Below are 14538 nucleotides of genomic sequence, written 5' to 3'. Positions count from 1 at the left end.
TCTAGACGCAGATGTTCTGGGTGGGTTTCGTAGTCCCCCATCTCCTGGGGTTGAGCTTGGTCGGTCACTTAATCAAGGTGCACTGCGTCTCTCAAAATCCTGAAAGGTGGAAATGATAGAAACTATGGCTTCAAGGCAAATGCAATCATATTTGCTCCAGTTATCTACTGTTGTACACGGAATAGACATGCAAAGCTGCTGCTTAACATTACGTAAATGTTTTTGTTGTTGTTTTATTTGTTGCTTGGCTTTCACTTTTTTTCTTTTGGTGCACAAATGTCTGATTCTTAAAAAGTCACTCTCATCTATATTGTCTTCTTTGTGTGTACTTCCTTTGCTGTGCTTGATAGTGTATGAACGCCCTGCAATGGGGCACTTATGTGTGTCCCCATTTCCTTATAGATGGGCTCTATAGCTCTGGGATTGACATTAGGCCCTTGATTGTCTTGTGTTCGTTTCTGTACAGGAGCTGAGATTTTGGTTGTCTTTCATCTTCTGAGGGTGGTGATCCAATTGTGTCAGCACCAGTGTTGAAGAGAATGCCGCTCTCCCTTATAAATTCCCTTGGACCTTTATTGAAGTTCAGTTCCCTGCATGTGGATGGATTGTTTATTCATTTTCTATTCTGTTCCATTGGTCAACATGCCTGTCATTGTATGAGTGCCAGCCTGTTTTGACTGCTGTGGCTGTAATGGTTTTAAGGTTGGTTTGTGTGAGGCCCCTACTTTGTTCTTCTTCTTTTTGGGTTTCTTGTTATCCTGGACTCTCGGTATGAAGTCAGTAATTGGTTTTACACCCCCATTTTTTTAAAGGATTAAGTTGGCATTTGGATCAGAATTGAATTGTATTTAAAGATAACATTGGGTAGTAGCAACATTTCCTTGGTATTGAGCATCCTTATCCAAGAACGTGGCATATTGAGAATGTGAACAGATTTGCATTGGGAAGCATAAACATTCCTGAGTCGTGTCATTTTGCTAAACAAGAGAGACAGAAAACAGATCAATAAAGACACAAAGAGATTTCAGACCAGTGCTGAGTCTGACCTGCACACTTCCTACTGAAGATGAGAGTCATATGGGAGCCACATTCTACTTTGATGTGGTTCATTCCCTAACTAACTGCCTGCATGTCTCTAACCTGAAACTCACCTCCCCCAGGTTCTGTGGAGAGTTAGTCTAATCACTATTTATGACCACTGCAGGCTGTTTTGTAGGGTGATTGCCACACTTCTTGGGTAGTGTGTTAGTCCGGGTTGACTAGAGAAAAAATCCAGAAACAGTGTAATAGATAATATCATATCAAAGAGCAATTGTACATTACAAAAACATGATATCCAAGTCTAGATCAAGTCCTTAAGTCTGATATTACCCCACATGTGTATACTAGCCCATAAATTCCTCTTTTGACCCACACAGCCATGCAATAATGCTGAATGCAGGAAGATCACAAGCCAGTGTGTGTAAATGTTTGTGGATCCAGTGGTGGTGGAAGCCTCTCAGTGCTGGCATGGGTCTCCACTTGGCTCCTCCAGTTCCAGGTCTCTGGCTCCATCAGCATAGCTCTGTATGTCTTGTCAGGAGGAAGATGAATCAGAGAGTACGTGTCTGGCCTCCAGTGAGCTATTTTTCTCCATGGCATCTCCAAATGAGATCATCAAGCTGCGACCTGATTGACAGGTTACACTCCACCCCTTCACCCTTAGTGTCAAATTGACCCCATGTTATGTAACTACCACAGGTATGTTGTACTGTCTCTGTTATTGGGGAGTTAAGGCTTCTCGGGCATCTGACTAGAGCTCTCTTTACTTGTTCTGAAAGTCAAGTCTATTTGTGCTTATGTTAGCCTCATGCTGGTCTTGTAGACCTATGTCCCTAAATCGCAGCAGCTCCACCATCGATCTAGCTCCTGGACTGGAAAATACAGGTCTAGAGATTTGGGGATCTTCACACAGCTGGCTAGTGTTGAGGATTGATATCAACGGGGAGTTTATCTGAAAATGTTGCTGATCTTTTTCTAAATTTGTGTCTACTTAAATTTATGCTGATAATCCTGCATTCTGGAAGTAGAGGATATTCCTCTCGAGGTTCTTTTCCACTGGTCCTTGTGGAGTCCCTCCCATGTGTGCTACTTGGTCACCATATTGCTCCAACTTTGGCCTATAGAAATATATACATACACACACACACACAAATACCCACACGAATTTGGACAAAATATATTTCTCCACAATCTTAGACATTTTTACTAAACAAAAAAATTAAAATGTAAAGATATTCTTCTAAACTTTTCCCCAAAGAATTCCATCCTCCTTGATTGACAGCACATCAGAATGAAAGTTCCACAAGCCTCAAGGATGCTCTCTGACTTATGGGGACACCCAGAAACATGCAGGGGAAGGTCAGCTCTTGAGTGTCCATGGTGTAAGGTTTCTCAACAAAATCCTCTATGGACAACCTTTCCTACTCTTGAAGAATGAGCTGGTGTATTGTCACGATAGATAGATGAGGGGGAAAAAAAACATTTGTGCAAAATCCTAGGATGTTTTCTCACAATGTCACGTTTCATTTTCTTTAAACTTACTCATAATATTGTTTAATTTTCTCTGTCATATGAGAATTTCACTCCAGACCTACCTGTTGTTAGAATCCAAAAAACTGCTCTCATATTCTGAATTGACCTTTATGCCTTGAATATCACACAGATGATTCCCTCAGAAGTAACTGTTTTCATTGTATCTTTCTCTCTGGATCATAGTTATGCATCCAAGAATTGATCAATAATTAAGTTTCATTACATAAAAGGGGTTTCATTACTTCAATTTAAAAAAAAACAGTTGTATAATATCAATTTTTGAGCTCACTGATCTGTGTGTACTGGTTTCTGGCACCAATCAATAAACCAAAATTATCACTTAACAATTTATAATGCTGAACTATGTGGGATTCCAACTTCATTAGTCACCTCCTCAATGGTTCCACAACAGTCTTCTTCCACTAGTACTTCATGTCATCCAGTTTCTTCATTTGTTTTAGTTGGCTTTTTCTCCCTCTTGGCTCATCTGTAAAGTTTCCACTATATTCTTTATACTTGATCCATTTTAAAACTGTATTGTGTGCAGAAGACAGAATTCCTGTTGGCCAACTTTCTTTCTTTCTCTTTCTTTCATGACTTCCACACAAACAGATGTATTTTAAGCCACCCTAATGAAACCAAGTTAAGTGTATTACTGAAAAAATGTGGCCACAGACATCCACTGATAGCAGAGGCATGTTTAAGCATGTTTTATTTGGCAAAGACATGAATGCAGAATTTATTTTACTAACTCATATAAATTATAGCTCTTCTTGGCTAGGTTAAATTTTGTATGAATGTGTGAATAAATACAAGTGTGAATATATTAATAACATATCTACATATTTATAAAATGCTAAGGATTCTAGTTTGATTTGGTGAAGATTGTCATGAGTATAATTTTCATAAATTGTCATTTACTCTGCAGATGCACATTTGTACTTATGTGGTAAGTTTTAAGACTTTGTAATAAAGTTTTTTAATCTTAGCATAATTGATATTTTGGGTTGTATAATTATTTGTGATTTTAAAAATAAGAATCCCTGGATTCTACCTACTACTTCCAGCAGAATATCCCTAGGTTTGGCAAACTGAGATAAATTTCAAGAATTGAAAGGTGTCTCTGGGAGAAAAAAATTTCCTCTGCAATGTGAGATTGTTACTATCAATGTATATAACATTACCCAGGTTATTCTAAAGAAGATATTGCTGTAACATAATTAATGAGTATTCATAGAAATCAGAAGATTGATGATATGTGAAGGTAGGGGAAAGATTTAGTCTTTTATTGTTAAAAGATCATTTTATTGGGGTTTTTTACAACTCTTATTACAATCCATACATCAGTTATACCAGGCATATTTGTACATATGTTGCCATTGTTCTTTTCTATTCATTTACTTTTTATTGAGCCCTTACTATCAGCTCCTCTTTTTCCCCTCCATTACTCCTTCTCCCCAGATTTAGTTTTAACATGATAAATGTTAGAACCAATTCTGCATTGTTTCTAAACTTAGCCATTATTGATGCTTTTTAGTTCCCTGAACTGCAACACCAAAGTCTCACAAAGAAATATTGCTTTGAAATAATTTCTGGGATGATCAGTGGAAGACAAAGTCCATCCCCATGAAAGAGGAGTGGTCCCTGTCATAAAATTTCCCTAGAGTTACTGTGCTTGGGAATCTCTAGAGAGGTGGTGACAAGGTGTGGAAACCACAGATTCTGAGAAGAATCCCACACCTCACTGCTTTCCAAGGCATCTGCTAAGAAGATAGGACACTAAACTGAGTGTTTCAGACACTGTGAATAGGTTCTTACCATGGAAAAAACTTGCCAATTTTATTATGAAATATGTATAGATAGTTTTAAATCGATGTTAGATTTCTTTTTTAATGTGCAACATTATTTTATAAAAGTAATTTTAAAAATCATTTTATTGCGGGCTCATACAACACTTATCACCATTCATACACATACCCATTGTGTCAAGCACATTTGTATATTTGTTGCCATCATTATTCTCAAAACATTTGCTTTCTGCTGGAGTCCTTGATATTAGCTCCTCATTTTCCTCTCTCCCTCCCCATTTCCCCCTCCCTCATGAACCCTTGATAATTTATAAATGATTATTATTTTTCATATCTTGCATTGTTCGACATCTCTCTTCACCCACTTTCCTGTTGTCCATGCTCCAGGGAGGAAGTTATATGTAGATCCTCGTAATCAGTTCCCCTTCTCTACCCCACCTTCCTTCCACCCTCCAGGATTTGCCACTCTCACCACTGGTCCTGAAGAGATCTGTCCTGGATTCCCTGTGTTTCAGTTCCTATCTGTACCAGTGTACATCCTCTGGTCTAGCCAGATTTGTAAGGTAGAATTGGCATCATGATAGTGCAGCGGGGTCGGGGGGAGGAGGGAACTACAGGAACGTTGTGTTTCATCTTTGCTACCCTGCAACCTGACTGGCTCTTCTCCTTCCTGCGACCCTTCTGTGAGGGGTTGTCCAGCTGCCTACAGGTGGGTTTTGGATCTCCACTCTTCATTCACCCTCATTTACAATGGTATGATATTTTCTTCTTTGATGTTTGGTATCTGATCCTTTCAACAACTCGTGGTCACACAGACTGATGTGCTTCTTCCATGTGGCTTTTGTTGCTTCTGAGCGCGGTGGCTGCTTGTTTATCTTCAAGCCTTTAAAACCACAGATGCTATATTTTTGATAGCCGGGCATCATCAGCTTATTGGGGGCATACATCAATTTCATTGAGCTCATTTGTACATATGGTGCCATCATCATTTTCAAAATATTTTCTGTCTACTTGAGCCGCTTGGTATCAACCACTCCTATAAAAGTAATTGTTAAACATATTCAAAAGAAAAATGTTTAAAAATATTTGTTCAGCAATTAAAATCCTTTAAGTTTTTCTTTTAAACCATTTTATTAGGACCTAATCCAGACATCATACCAATCAGTAGTTAAACACCTTAACCAGTGTTGTACAATCTCTCCCACAATCAGAACATTTTCTTCCTTCTTGAACTCCTTTATATCAACTCTGGTTTGCTTCCCACCTCCCTTGCTATTTCCCCCAGGACTCCTTATTCTAGTTATTGTCTCTGCAGATTTATCATTTTAATCTACAATAGTCATCTCTCCAGTACTCTGCCTGATCACGAGGTTATTCCCATTCCTCCGTTATGATGAGAAGGAAATCACTGAAGGCTTCGTCCCTGTGTAGATCCTGAAAATGTCGTTTGAGCATCCACTGTCACCCACACCCTTTTGCACACCGGAATCTCATAATGTAAGCTCGGACACTATTCCCTCCTTTGGATTTGGATTGTATAATTTACAATCCTTGTCAATCTTTGTAGAGCCTCATATGACTCCCTTGGTGTGTCTGGGGGTCTTGAACTGCTTACCTTGTACATACATCCCAATGTGAAATCCACTATGGCACCAGGGAGGGTAGAGTTGTTTATACTCTTTGTATATAGGATTTATTACCTATTCCTGATTGTTTGATAGATACATAGTTAACATTAATAAGGAATAGTATATGTATTGAATTTTAAATATTAAATAATTTAATACTTTCTGAATATAAAAGGGTGTAATATATTATTATTATTATTATTTTAGGTAATTACTTTTGGCTAGCCAGAATTAATCTCAATTTTCTGAACCTCACTATATCAGAGATGTTGTTTAGAGAATTTGAGTCAGTTTTACTCATAATGGCTGTGTGTACAACAGAACAAATACACAAACTGCTGTGGTAGTTATATAATCCTTTATCAGTGTGAAGATTAAGAGTGTATGGGTGGAGTCTAGCCTGTCAATCAGATGGGGCCTCTAGGTAGGCATGGCCTTCTCCTGATAATTCTGGGAAATCGGTATTTTCCTCCTTAAAGGTGAGAGACACTTCTCTCTCTCTGCTCACTTCCTGCGAGATATCCCTGAGATGAAGCCACAGGGACCTACCCGCATACAGCCCTGGAAGTTTAAGAAGCCACATTAAGACCCTGCCAGAGATGAGATGATTACAGTGCCACTGGATCCAAAGACTTTCTACCCACTGGCCTGTAATCTCCTGCACTCAGTGTCACTGCAAGTGTTTCTTGAGTCTAAAGAGGACTTTATAGATTGGTATCAGACATATGGGTGAATATGGGACTTATGGCCTTGGATTGGACTGGGTTGGGATACTTTCTTAATGTACAATTATATAAAACTCTCTCTTATACAAATATGCCTGTTTATGACTTTGCTTCCCTAGTCTACCCGGAAAAATACAACTGCCACATCTTGAACCAGCCTCACTTCCTCCTAAGTGTGAGAACACTTTTGCAGCCACTCTGTCTGTACATCTACCTGAGCGTTTTCCTCTGTTTTGCTGACACTCTGCCAAACAGGGTGTTCTTTAGGACCTGGATCCCCTTAGCACAGGTTCAAAATATGTGAGAAATCACACGGTTCTCAATTCTAAAGAGCATTCTGTGATAGTAGTCTGCAATTTCCTCTTCTGGTGACATACTTGCTATTTTTTAATCAAAATTGTCCTTCCAATGAGCGCTCCCTTCATTGTGATGCCAATGAATGATCTTACTAATGACTCCACCCACCAGGCAAGTCATTCCAGTTCACCTGTTCCCAGTGTCAGGGGTCTATGCTCCATGCTCGGAGCACTTGTGTTTGTATCAAGGGAGACATTAGGTATCAAGTATCACTAATGACAGGTCACCACCATTTTAGGCCCAGAAGACCACAATTATTTTCTGAGACATAGAGTATATTAATCAATCACGACCCACAGTGCTCAGGGAATAAAGCAGATAGACACCTTGTGAGAGACCAGAACTTGGACTGTAATAGAGCAACGAGCTCCGGATATTTAAAATCATGAATTGCACTCATGAATCTGTACTTGCCTGTATTTCATTGTCAACAGTTTTGAAAAATGGACAGGGTGAGAGTGCCCGTAAAAATCTGTTTCTGCAGAAGAAAAATGGGCCATGTATGATGATAATGAGGGATCAGAGTCACTTTTAATATTTGTGATGCAAATACAGAATGCTAGTTCTTACTTTCAAGACTGAAGAGAGGAGAAAATTTAAAGAAAAAACAAACAAAAACTGCCCTTAGGGTTACTGAGAGTTAAGAGAGGATGCCCAATTCCAACAGGAAATCCTCCCTGTCATCCATCTCTGCCTGTTTAAGGCTGGGTATGTGTGTTCAGTGGGTCCTGCGTGCCCCCTGCTGTCCAGTGTCTCCCCTGCAGGGGAGGTTTGTGTCTGAGATCACACTGAATTCCCTTCAAGGTGTTTCCCTTGCACAGTAATACATGGCCGTGTTCTCAGCAGTCATGGAGCTCAGCTGTAGGGAGTACTGATAATTCGATGTGTCTCTGGTGATAGTCAGCTTTGGAAGGATGGGTTATAATATGTACTACCCCCATGGTATATGCATCCCATCCACTGCAGCCCTTTCCCCGAGGGTTGGCGGAGCCATTGTCAGCAGTAACCACTGCTTGTGATAGAGAAACCAGAGACAGTGCAGGTGAGGGACAGCTTCTTGTAGGGCTTCACGAGTCCTGAACCTGACTCCTGAAACTGCACCTGGGACAGGACACCTGTAAACTAAAAGAGACGGTCCCCATCAGTCACTCAAAGTCACAACCATCCCCAAAGACCCACGTCAGATATCTGAATCTCCACCTTGGGGAACTGTCACCAGGCACAGGAGAACACACAGCAATAGCATCTTTGGACTACAGCTGTGCTTTCCCAAGGAACCTACAGCCCTGTCTTAAGAGAACTGATGGATAACCCAGTCCAAGGTGAAGTTGTACCCTAGTGCCTGAAGAATAATTTGCATTAGATGGAGTCCTGTCCTTATAAACAGAAAGTGACAGAGCTCAGACCCCTTCTTCCTTCTGAGTCCGCTGTAGTGTAACTGTTTGAACTCATATGCATGTTTCTCTCAAAAGGTATGTGGTAAAGTTCAAAGAATGCCCAGAATTTCTGGGCGCAGTGTTCTCGCCTTCCAGCCCCTCATTGCCCATGTCTTGCCTTGGGCTCCCCTATGTTCTGTGCCCCAGAGAGTGAACAGGATATCGTTTGTTGAAACTATCAATTGCACCCCATGGTATCTTCAAACTTCACACTCTCCAAGACCCATTTTTTTTCTGTACACCTTGACATCTCTGAATCAACCTTCTCATAGTCCTTAGTAGTTTCCCTTGTGTGGAAATAACATCTTTGAGAAGCATTAATACCAGATTAGTCACAAGGAGTTGGGGTTGGTAATGCCCTAAACGTCCAACTCTTCTACGAAGACATTCATTTCCAATTTCCACCCACTCCACCCGTGAGGATATCCCCTCATGTTTCTTGGTTCTGCATAGCACTGCAAAGTCCAACAGAAAATCATGGAAGTTTGAGGAAATGAATCAAGTGGTGGTGTATTCTAGTTAGTCCGAATTCAGAAGACCAGGAAAGGGTAAATCAGATGCTGGTTCCAAAGGACATATCTCACTTCAAGCTTTACATTGTATGTATACACATATGACCTGACACCTCTGGAAGATGTTTCCAGTCAGCAGCTAGGATTTTTCCTACCTAGGCTCACAGTCATCCCCAACCCCACCACTTTTTTCCCACTGGATTGAAAAATTATTTTATTTATAAAGTAGGTAATATCCTGATTGAAGTACTCAACGATTTAGCTGAATATAAAGAGACATCGATTTTCTTTTTTTAGGTAAATTAGTTACAATAGAATCCATCCGTGACTTGAGTGAAAAAGAAATACAGATAAATATGTGTGCTGAATATCCTAAGAGAAGCCGAAGTTAAAAATGGATGGGAGGGTCCTAGGATTTACTAGATAATTAGAGTAAGCATCTGACCTCTGATCAGACCCATTTACTTCTGCTGTGACCTATAAGGAGACGTGCCAAGATACAGTCTGGTTTCCAACAGTGTCCACAACCAAAGGACAAACTCAGAGGGTCTCCTCCTCCCGAAGGAACTGGAACACAGATGAGAAGTCTTTCTTTGAGTAGCCCTTTGCGCACATCATCTGGTACAGCTGATGGGCCAGACTGCCCAGAAGAATCGGGCTCTTGGTGTTGGTAGCAGAGTCTTGTGCTAGCCCCAGATCCATAGCCATGCGTCTCATTCCAAATCCACCCTGGTAGTTATTAGCCGCAGGCACGCCATCTATCACTCCAGGCACAGGATTTTAAGTGTCACTTGACCAACACCGTCTGGAGCTCATATTTAGGATTTTAGCCAATCGTTTTGGGTCAAGCCCCAGCCTGATTCCAAGATTCATAGCTTCAGGCAGTTCCAATCATACTAATAGCTAGTAGTATGTTGTTGCAGATCTTGGCAGCCTGCCCAGTGCCAACGGCTCCAAAGTACAACACATTGGAGCCCATGCACCCCAGCAGCTCCTTGGCAGCAGCAAATTCCTCTTCCACAACTCCCACCATAAATGTGAGGTTCCCGGATCGGGCAGCTCCCACACCACCAGACACAGGGGCGTCCATGAAAAATGCTCCCATTTTCTCAACTTCTTTAACCAATTCTATTGAAACTGATGGATCAATAGTACTGGAATCTATTAGTAAGGAGTCTTTCTTCACGTTCTTTAGAATTCCATTTGCTCCAGAATAAACTTCTATTGCATTCATACTGGTAGGAAGCATTGTAATGGTTCTGTCAGCTTTTTCGGCTACATCAGCTGGGGAAGACACCACCTGTTCACCTTTATCTTGAAACTCTCTGCAGGCATCTGGGAAGACATCGCAAAGGATGAGTGGATAGCCGTGCTTCATCAGGTTTTTTGCCATTGGATTCCCCATGTTGCCCATTTCTATGAGTCCAACTGTAGTCTTAGAGGCCATTGACCTAGAACACACTGCTGCAAGGCCAGCCGCAGCAGGCTGCTGCCAGAGGCTCCAGTAGTGGAGACTGGAGGCAGCTCCCCAGAGCCAAAAGGAGGCTGCCATGCTGCCCCCGCCCCGCCTTCTGGTGGTGACCTCCACCACCTTTCCCGGCCTTGCCGACTGGGAGTGTGCGCCGCCTGGCAGGGAGCCCACGCACATGCGCCCGGCCCCTCCTACACGCGCCCCGCCTGCCCCCCACCACTCTTACAAGTAATTTACACACTACATCCCAGAGCCTAATGACTGAGGTCAATGTCATTGTAAGTAATGAAATTCAAGTGCCATAGTTTCTCTGGGAAGAACGTGCCACCTAGAAAAGTTGGGCCCAAGACAAGACAATATTTTAATTCTGTAGTCTCTAAAAAAGGCAAGATCCTGAATAGAGACACACACATACCCTTTGTTTGCTGGAATATCCAAAATGATACAAATTCAGCTGTGTCATGCTTTCAAGTATAAAGATTCAGTAGAGCAGTGAATGGAAAAATAATCATTTAAGAAAAGAACCAGAGTGAGAACGAGAGCCAAGAACAGTGTTTTAGATCTTGAACCAAAAGACATTTTCTTTAGACCCAACAGGCACTCTTCATTAAAATCAGGTCCATTCATGCAACTGATCCTCAAAATTTAAAGAATAAGCATAGGCATCCTTTAAATGTCCCTTACTCAGGGGACTCTGGTTCAATTGAAATATGAGCATTTCGAACCAAAGACAGCTTCTCTCTTTGTGCTCTGGGCTCAGTCCCATCACAATTCTTCATGGATCTCACTTAAATGTATTCCCTAAACTCAAGGAGTGTCTAATTTTGGAAAAACTGTTCATATTATTGACTATAGAAGCTGGGACACTATCTCTGAACATGCAGTTTTAAAACTCAATCCCCATTCAGTTTCCTTGCTCCTAACAGAATTTAAAACATTTCCTCCAGACTTTGGGTTGAATTAGGTGAATTGGAATCTGTATATCTCCAAATTAACATAAATTTTTACAATGGGGAAATCCAAGCGCAAGGTGTTGGTCACCTGGACGGCTTTGGGCCCAAATTTGCTGAAGGGAATAAGCAATTGCTTTGAAATGAAGACACATTGTACTCGCTACAATCCAGGGGTTCAAGCACAGGACAATCTAGCATTTTTCGTTAGGAGATCATTGAGTCAGCTCCCTTTTCATATGCACACACGCATAGCATCACCTGATCTTGTTCATTTCACCAACCCCCCATCTCACCATCTGCTCTTGGAGCTTGTCTGACCGATTTAAGCTTGAGACCGTGATGTAGCTGCACACGAGTTCAGCTCACCTCCATCTCTGAGTTTGACTGCAATGATTGTCTCAGATAATTTCATAGCAGTGGTTCATAGGGGTCTCCTTAAATGTCACCCTCATGACTTGACCCATCTGCACATCACTTTCCTAACAGGGTTGGTACATGTTCTCACTGAGCTCCCGAGTTCTTCCTGCACTTGAAGCAGCAACACATAGAGCTCTAGACGCAGATGTTCTGGGTGGGTTTCGTAGTCCCCCATCTCCTGGGGTTGAGCTTGGTCGGTCACTTAATCAAGGTGCACTGCGTCTCTCAAAATCCTGAAAGGTGGAAATGATAGAAACTATGGCTTCAAGGCAAATGCAATCATATTTGCTCCAGTTATCTACTGTTGTACACGGAATAGACATGCAAAGCTGCTGCTTAACATTACGTAAATGTTTTTGTTGTTGTTTTATTTGTTGCTTGGCTTTCACTTTTTTTCTTTTGGTGCACAAATGTCTGATTCTTAAAAAGTCACTCTCATCTATATTGTCTTCTTTGTGTGTACTTCCTTTGCTGTGCTTGATAGTGTATGAACGCCCTGCAATGGGGCACTTATGTGTGTCCCCATTTCCTTATAGATGGGCTCTATAGCTCTGGGATTGACATTAGGCCCTTGATTGTCTTGTGTTCGTTTCTGTACAGGAGCTGAGATTTTGGTTGTCTTTCATCTTCTGAGGGTGGTGATCCAATTGTGTCAGCACCAGTGTTGAAGAGAATGCCGCTCTCCCTTATAAATTCCCTTGGACCTTTATTGAAGTTCAGTTCACTGCATGTGGATGGATTGTTTATTCATTTTCTATTCTGTTCCATTGGTCAACATGCCTGTCATTGTATGAGTGCCAGCCTGTTTTGACTGCTGTGGCTGTAATGGTTTTAAGGTTGGTTTGTGTGAGGCCCCTACTTTGTTCTTCTTCTTTTTGGGTTTCTTGTTATCCTGGACTCTCGGTATGAAGTCAGTAATTGGTTTTACACCCCCATTTTTTTAAAGGATTAAGTTGGCATTTGGATCAGAATTGAATTGTATTTAAAGAGCCCTTGTGAGCCCTCATTTATCATGTGAGCTAATTCTTGATATCAATCTCCGTACATATATACATCTACTTCACCAGGTTCATTCCTCTGGGTAACACAGATAAGTATGTGTGTGTTATTGAGAACATTTTCAATTCAGCTAATCTAACAGTGACTTCTAGACTATTTCACTGCATTTAAATATCACCAAATAAAACGTATATCTTTTTTGTATTTTGGTTTTCATTGTCTATCAACTATGTCTAAAATAATTTAGTGGAATTATATCCTATGTGAATATCTATATATCCCCAAAGTAATTGACAAGGATTTAAATTCAACTAATTGTTCAGCTAGAAGTAAATGCCATTATTTTCAAACACAAAATTTTAAAAAACTCATATTTACTTCAAGCCTTTTTATTTTCCAATTACATTGTACTGAAATTCAATATTATTTCAAGTAGTCTCATTGATGTGAAGTTTAGCACTTGCCTGTTGGAAAAATGTTCATCTTTCTAATCTACCAAGCTACTTTTCTTAGAAAAACTGGCATTCTGTTCAACTGAGGCAGACTGTTGTACTCTACCAGATGGTGTTGTGATGAGTGTAATATCAACTCAAGTACACCTACCAACAACCGTGATGTCAGTGGCTTATTCATAATTATCAAAATGCCAACTTAGTTCTTTTCAATATTATACTTTATGAGATTTCATGATTAAAGTAGTTATGAAACTTATTTCCTATTTCACAAAGTGGTAAAATAAATGTTCACAATTATATATATATATATATATATATATATATATATATATATATATATATATATATATATATATATATATATTCCATGAAACAAGAATAAAAATAAGATGGAATCTTTTCCTGGATAGAATCCAGTTTACAACATTGAAGGATGTTTTGTGCTGCTGAAACTATAAACATCTTAACCAAGAGCCTGCACTGTGTAAGGAGACACTTTGAGTGACTGTTCATGAAAGAGAGCTGCCCCGTATGGTTTTCTAGTCTGTGATCCTGATGGGAGCAGGCCATGAGATCTTTTCCCAACTGAGATACCAACTGGCTTTGCATTTCCCAACTTTTGGTTAGTGTATTAGTCTTGGTAGACTAGAGAAACAAATTCACGGACACTCACATGTGTATAAGAGAGAGTGTTATATCAAAATATAATTCTACATTAAGGAAACATCCCTGCCCAGTCGAGATCAAATTCATAAGCCCGATATTAGCCCATATGTACAAAACCAATCTATAAAGTCCTCTTCAGACTCACAAAACACATTCTATGATGCCAAATGCAGGAAGATCACAGGCCAGTAGTTTAGAAGTCTTGTGGATATAATGGTGTTGTAAGCATCTCAGTGGAATCTCCAGAATCCTCAGGGGAAGGCCTTGTCCACACAGAGGCCTTCTTTGTTATATCCTGATTGGCAACCTACACTCCACCCCAACACTCTTAATCCTCAAATTGACACCAGATTATGTAGCTAGCATAGTTAGTATTTGGGTACTTACCTATTCTGCCACCAAGGCTCTCTGTTCTAAATTTAACATGAGGAAGTGCAAGGTGGGTAGTGTACTAAGTTCCATGGATAACTTTGAGACTGAAGAAAGGAGCTCTGTTTCTTTTGACCTTTGTCCCAGTTTTAATTCTTTGGTAGAACC

The 14538-nt window shown here is 40.5% G+C and overlaps 1 pseudogene; it reads right to left on the bottom strand.

Moving 5' to 3' along the window:
* Window positions 1–9560: 9560 nt before the first annotated feature.
* Window positions 9561–10592, bottom strand: LOC142430789 (3-hydroxyisobutyrate dehydrogenase, mitochondrial-like; annotated as a pseudogene).
* Between the last annotated feature and the right edge of the window lie 3946 nt (window positions 10593–14538).

The sequence above is a fragment of the Tenrec ecaudatus genome, chromosome 17 (assembly GCF_050624435.1).
Source record: "Tenrec ecaudatus isolate mTenEca1 chromosome 17, mTenEca1.hap1, whole genome shotgun sequence".
NCBI classification, from domain to species: domain Eukaryota; kingdom Metazoa; phylum Chordata; class Mammalia; order Afrosoricida; family Tenrecidae; genus Tenrec; species Tenrec ecaudatus.
The sequence above is the reverse complement of the archived record's forward strand: the minus strand, read 5'-3'. Positions and strand labels throughout refer to the sequence as shown.